At 39.6% G+C, this 6865-nt stretch overlaps 2 non-coding genes across 2 annotated transcripts; one reads left to right on the forward strand and one right to left on the reverse strand.

Moving 5' to 3' along the window:
- Window positions 1-958: 958 nt before the first annotated feature.
- Window positions 959-1038, reverse strand: LOC112427066 (small nucleolar RNA SNORD74). The gene has a single exon (XR_003018520.1). It is a non-coding gene; the product is annotated as a small nucleolar RNA SNORD74 (small nucleolar RNA).
- A 284-nt stretch (window positions 1039-1322) lies between these two features.
- On the forward strand, window positions 1323-1426 carry LOC112427068 (small nucleolar RNA U13). The gene has a single exon (XR_003018522.1). It is a non-coding gene; the product is annotated as a small nucleolar RNA U13 (small nucleolar RNA).
- The last annotated feature ends 5439 nt before the right edge of the window (window positions 1427-6865 follow it).

Consider the following 6865-nt stretch of genomic DNA (forward strand, 5'->3'; position numbering starts at 1 on the left):
AGTGCTGGGATTACAGGTGTGAGCCTCTGCGCCAGGCCTATAATATCTTTCTTTTAAAATGTGTTGAGACTTAATTTGTGGCCTAACGTATAGTCTATTCTGGAAAATGTCTCGTACACTTCAGAAGAATGTGTAATATGCTCTTGTGTGGAGTGTTCTGTATATGTCTATTAGCTCTAGTTGCTTTATTATGTTGTTTAAGTCCTCTCTCTCCTTACTTATCTTCTGTGTGGTTGTTCTATCCATCACTATTATTGTTATTGAGACAGGGTCTTGCTCTGTTGCATAGGCTGGAGTGCCATGGCACGATCACAGCTCACTACAGCCTTGACCTCCTGGGCTCAAGCAATCCTCCCACCTCAGCCTCCTGAGTAGCTGGGACTACAGGCATGTGCCATCATGCCCAGGTAATTTTTTGTTTGTTTGTTTGTTTTTTTTTGGTAGAGACGGGGTGTCAGTATTTTCCCAGGCTGGTCTCAAACTCCTGGGCTTAAGCAGTCCTCCCACCTTTGCCTCCCAGAGTGCTAGAATTACAGGTGTGAGCCACTGTGCCTGGCCATGTTACTAAAACTTTCTGAATCTCAGATTTTTATCTATAAAATGAGAATGTCCACAGACATAGGACTGTTGTAAAGATGAAATTAAATAAACTATTTGTAGCAGGTAAGATAGTTTTGGCTATAAGAAATAGAAAACTCGTCTCAAAATTTACTTCAATGTGAAAATTCACTATCCCACTTATTAAAAAGTCCCAAGGAAGACCAATTCCAGTCTTGGTTAGTCCAGTGGCTCAAAAATGTTACCAAGAATCCAGAATCTTCTTTCTTCTCTGCCATGTTTGGTGTGACAAATTTTGTCCTTAGCCAAGCCAGCTGCTCTCATGATCACAAAATGGCTGCTGTAATTCCAGACATCACATGTAGATGCAAAAAAAGAGTGTGCTTTTTCTCATCTCTCTCTCTTTCCATGAGGGCCATTGGCATTCATCTACACTCTCAGATGTCTCTACTAACATAGGCTTCATCAGAGGCATCACATAGCTCTTTTTAAGAGCATAAACCCTTTCCTTTCGGAATCTCTTCTTCTGCTCCCACCTCCCAGCCATGTTATACAGTCATATCTAATTAATCACTGGCAAGAGGACTAGAACCACCCTGCAGACCTCAGACCAATCAGGTTTTACTGCTGGGGAAACTTGGGAGAGAGTCCCCCTTTCACGACACTTGTGGGGAAATGTGAATGCTACTAGTTCAACACTGGACATACTGTACCACAGAAGGAGGGGAGATCTGTTGGGTAGGCACTTACAAAAATATCCTGTGATCCTTTTGTAGTTCATAAGCATGACAATTGGGTTTTCATGCTCATGTGTGAGCTGCACCTCCCTTAAACCTTGTTATGATGCTGACACATGACTCGTCTGACATGAACTTTCAAAAAAACTCTAAAAAAGAAAAAAAAAAGAATAAAATAAATAAATAAGAATAAATTAATAGGAGTAAAATAAAATAATAATAAAATAAAATAAAATTTTAAAGATCCTGCAGAGTATGTGCCAAGTGCCCTGCATAGAGCCTGGCAGTTGTGTGGGCTCCGATCTCTTCCATTCATTTGTATGAATGAGGAGAGGTGGCCCATTTTGATTAGTTAAGTTTCCAATTATGTGTTGTTTTAAAAAAGATATATTGTGATGCCTTCATGAAACTCAAAAACTCAATGAAAAAAGAGCAAGGCTGGAAACCCTGTAAACCAGGTCCCAGGCCAGTTTTTTCAAGAGGGTCGTATAAGCATTTTATTATTTATTTATTTATTTATTTATTTATTTTTGGAGACGAAGTCTCGCTCAGTCGCCCAGGCTGGAGTGCAGTGGCGCGATCTCTGTTCACTGCAAGCTCCGCCTCCTGGGTTCACGCCATTCTCCTGCCTCAGCCTCCCGAGTAGCTGGGACTACAGGCGCCCACCACTATGCCCGGCTAATTATTTTTGTATTTTTAGTAGAGACGGGGTTTCACCGTGTTAACCAGGATAGTCTCCATCTCCTGATGTCGTGATCCGCCCGTCTTGGCCTCCCAAAGTGCTGGGATTACAGGTGTGAGCCACCGTGCCCGGCCTATTTATTTATTTTAAAGACAGGGTCTCGCTATGGGGTATCACTATGCTGCCTAGGTTGGTCTTGAACTCCCAGGCTGAAGCAGTTCTCCTGCCTCAGTCTCCCAAGTAGCTGGGACAACAGGTGTGCACCACTGCACCCAATGGTTTTGTAAGCCTTGACTCCATAAAACAACTTTAGTTACTTAAAAGTACTTGGTGATATACGAGTAAATAAGCATCATTTTCAAATATGACATTCCAGGCAAGTTCTTGGTTGTATAACCAATGTTTTCAATGAAATTCCAGGAAAATTAAGTCCCAAATATGTCCTAATTGCATCTATGGAAATGAGTATATTGGTATGAAAAGAAGAATATTCATTAAGAGTTTCCAGATTCTGAGGGGTTAGGCAGGAAGAATATGATATCATTTACAAATGTTTAATTTCCATTTACAAAAACAGAGTTTACTAAATTGTTATGGGTTATAGTTAAAAGAAAAAAGAAATGGCTTCTGTATATATCCAGAAAATAGCATACTGAAACATCAATAATCTTACAGTTGCAGACGCTGAAGAAGAAGAAGAATTTTGTAAAAAGAAAAAGAAAAAAATCAATAATACCCCCACTCCCCCATAAACTACAATCATTCCTCATCAGTTCACTTAGTCCTATGTAATTAATTCTTGTTTCACTGGATCTTGGGTTAGCATTTTCCTGACTCCATTTGTTTCTTGCCTAGAGTTCTGGAAATCCTTACTCAGCTTGCTGGTATGGTCTCAAAATTGTTTAAGTGATGCCATTAGCAGCACATAACCCAAAATACCCAGCATAGTCCTTTTCCATGGGTCTCTGAGACAGTCCTTTGCTGAAGAGGAAACATTTTCAAGGAAGCATCAGAGTAAAACAAAAACTACCTCTAGATGACAAAAGGCTTAAAATACTGTGCTTAATTTATTACTGATAATTTTCAAAAGCAAAAGTTCTGATAAGAATTTATTCCAATAAAAATGCAACTGATAAGATTTGGTTGCTTCCGTGGCATGCCAAAAAGAAAATAAAGTCAATTCAAAAAAATTTTAGATGAAATAATTATAAACATAATGATTAGCCCTATTTTCAAAGAAGACAGGCCAGGTACAGTGGCTCACGCTTGTAACCCCAGCACTTTGAGAGGCTGAGGCGGGTGGATCACCTGAGGTCAGGAGTTCGAGACCAGCCTGGCCAACATGGTGAAACCTTGTCTCCACTAAAAATACAAAAAATTAGCTGGGCGTGGCGGTGGGCACCTGTAATCCCAGCTACTCAGGAGGCTGAGGCAGGAGACTCTCCTGAACCCAGGAGGCGGAGGTTGCAATGAGCCAAGATCGTGCCATTGGGCTCCAGCCTGGGCGACAAGAGCAAAACTGCATCTTAAAACAACAACAACAACAACAACAACAACAACAACAACAACAACTTATAATGATTAGCTCTATTTTTAAAGAAGACCAGCCAGGATCGGTGGCTCACACTTGTAATCCCAGCACTTTGGGAGGCTGAGGCAGGCAAATCACCTGAGGTCAGTAGTTTGCGACCAGCCTGGCCAACATGGCAAAATCCTGTCTCTACTAAAAATACAAAAAAATTAGCCAGGTGTAGTGGTGCACGCCTGTAATCCCAGCTACTCGGGAGGCTGAGGCAGGAGAATTGCTTGAACCTGGAAGGCGGAGGTTTGAAAGAGCCAAGATCTCACCACTGCACTCCACCTGGTCGACAGATGGAGATTCTGTCTCAAAGCAATAACAACAGCAACAAAAGAAGACAGTGAACATTATATCTAATTTGTAAAAATGGATGAACATAAACTTTCCAGAGAAAAATATCTTAAGATATAATGTAATAATGCTGAAACATATTATAACATGAATTTGCTAAGTAAGACTATAACAAAAATATATCAAGAATATCAAGTAAAGAGAGTCCGTGGTCCTCAGTAGCTCTTAGACATGTGTTTATTAGTAAAATTCTGTAAGTGATGTCAATCCCCAGTTGAAAACCACTGCCCTAGATGGTACTAGATTCAAATTAAATAAGTAAAGCTGTGATCAAGTTAACACTTCAAAAACAACTGAAATTGGGCCAGGCACAGTGGCTCTCATCTCTAATTCCAGCACTTTGGGAGGCTGAGGCAGGATGATCACTTGAACCCAGGAGTTTGAGGCCATCATGGATGACAGAGTGAGACCCCATTTCTATTAAAAAAAAAAAAAAAAAAACAACAAAAAACTGAAATCATGAATGATAACACTATAGTGTCATTGTCTAACATGGCAAAGCAGCACTAGGGCCCTAATAAAGAGAAATGTGTCATGGACGGCGATGACACTTCTAATCTCTGGAAAATTCCCATATAGCATACAGTTTCTGAAATATACTAAGAACATGTAACCTATACCAATTTAACCTAGGGAAGGCTAAGCATCTCTTCTGATTTCACAAGTCTTTCATGTGGTTCATCAATAGTAATCCAGCAAGTAAACCTAATTTCTAACATCTCTCTTTTCAAAAGGCTAAATAATAAGTCTTTGCGATTTTCCAGGGGCCCCCTAGGAAATCTCAAAATAGTTTTAGTAGCAAAAAAAATCCTGAAAGCTTCATTTTATTTTATATTCAGAGTTCCATTTTAGGGAGGCAAAAACCAGACACTGTCAGGCGATTTGAACACTTATGACAGGAATCAGATCTAGGTGTCTAAAAAACTATTTGGGGGCTGGGTACAGTGGCTGACACCTGTAATTTTGCACTTTGGGAGGCCGAGGCTGGTGGATCACCCGAGGTCAGGAGTTTGAGACCAGGCTGGCCAACATGGGGATGAAACCCCATCTCTACTAAAAATACAAAAATTAGGCAGGCATGGTGGCATGTGCCTGTAATTCTAGCTACTGGGGAGGCTGAGGCAGAAAAATCACTTGAACCGGGGAGGTGAAGGTTGGAGTGAGCCGAGAATGTGCCACTGCACTCCAGCCTGGGCAACAAAGCGAGACTCCGTCTCAAAACAAACAAACAAAAAACAAACCCAAAACAAAACAAAAACTAAAACAAAACTCTTTGGCTCCTCATTTCTAAGTGACAATAAAGTATTTAGAAAGTAAACATAGAAAGTAACGTGACTGTAAGGAGCCTTAGATCTTTCCTAAGTGAGAAATTTTTGTTTTCTTAAATAATCAAGGACATAATAATAATAAAGTCAGCATAAACCACTGAAGGTTATTCCAGTAAAACACAGAATCTTTGCTGTCTAGGTCGATTACATAAGAAAAACAAAAAGCCCTTCATCTTGTAGATGAAGGCAATAAACAGTAACCAAGGGAACAAGCCTGTCAAAACTGAGCAAAATTTGTCAGATTTCATAGCCTTTCAGACTCATTGTTTGCACAAGCCATAACCCCGAGGCAAACAAAATTGTGAGAATAATGAATCAATGAAACAAAGATTTATATTTTCTATAAACTTAAGTATTAAGTAGAAGTAATGGTAGCTTGTTCAATCAAGAAACCTGTTTAAGAACATGCCCAAATAGAATTAAAATACTAGCAAGTATTATATTTAATGCTGATAAATCAGAATTTATCTAGCTAATCTGATTATCAGCTAATCTGTAGCTGTTTTTATTAAACCAAAATTATTTAACTAGTCTTGGTTGCTGAAGATTTACCTAAATTATGTGAATTTGAAATCTTAAAACATTTCCATGTTACTTTCTATAAAAATTACATTGAAAGTATTAGAAGTTCGATTTCCTTATTTTCTAGCAATTCTAGGAACAATTAATAAAAGCACTTGTTTATCTCTATAAGCTAATCAGAATAGAGCTCCTTTAATTTCAGAGATTATCTAACCCAATTTATTAATATCAACAAGAGGTGAAAATTATTATGTAAGACTTAAAGGCCTTTCTGAATTACAGAAACATAAGCGTGGGAACAAACAGAAGGAGCTTATAGTTTTAATTCTAGATTTTCGGTCATGAGTCAAAGTAAACATACATTTATAAAACTCGCCAAAGAGCTTTTTTACTAGTAGGTATCGAAGGGGACCAGAATATGTCACCCCAGAATATGCTATTTTGGCATAAGGATTATTTTGAGCTGAAGATAATTGAAAAATAGCGGATGCAGGAAAAAGCTCCCTTCTGTTTAAAAGCAGGACATACACGTCCCTTTTTTGTAAAGTTGTCTCCCTCTTCTATATAAGGAAGAGAACTACTGGAGACAATGCTTATCCCTGGAGACTCATCTGTATAACAAACCGTACTAAACAACCTTACTTGCCATACATTTCCTAATTTCCTACTCACCTTCCCATAATCATTTTACACCCCCCCACCCTCCAAGAAACCAAAAGGCACCCCCTTTCCTTGGTCTAATCTCTTCTCCACACCTTATCTTTCTTGTTAAGATGATAAATAAGCTCCAGATTCTAGCTGGCTGGTGGCTCATGCCTGTAATCCCAGCACTTTGGGAGGCCAAGGGGGGCAGATCACCTGAGGTCAGGAGTTCAAGACCAGCCTGGCCAACATGGTGAAACCCCATCTCTACTAAAAACACACAAAAAATTAACTGGGCATGGTGGCAGGCGCCTGTAATCCCAGCTACTTGGGAGGCTGAGGCAGGAGAATCACTTGAACCTGGGAGGCGGAGGTTGCAATGAGCCAAGATTGCGCCACTATACTCCAGCCTGGGCAACAGAGCAAGACTCTGTCTCAAAAAACAAAAAAAGGAAAAAAAAGCAAA

The sequence above is a fragment of the Macaca nemestrina genome, chromosome 10 (assembly GCF_043159975.1).
Source record: "Macaca nemestrina isolate mMacNem1 chromosome 10, mMacNem.hap1, whole genome shotgun sequence".
Taxonomy (NCBI): domain Eukaryota; kingdom Metazoa; phylum Chordata; class Mammalia; order Primates; family Cercopithecidae; genus Macaca; species Macaca nemestrina.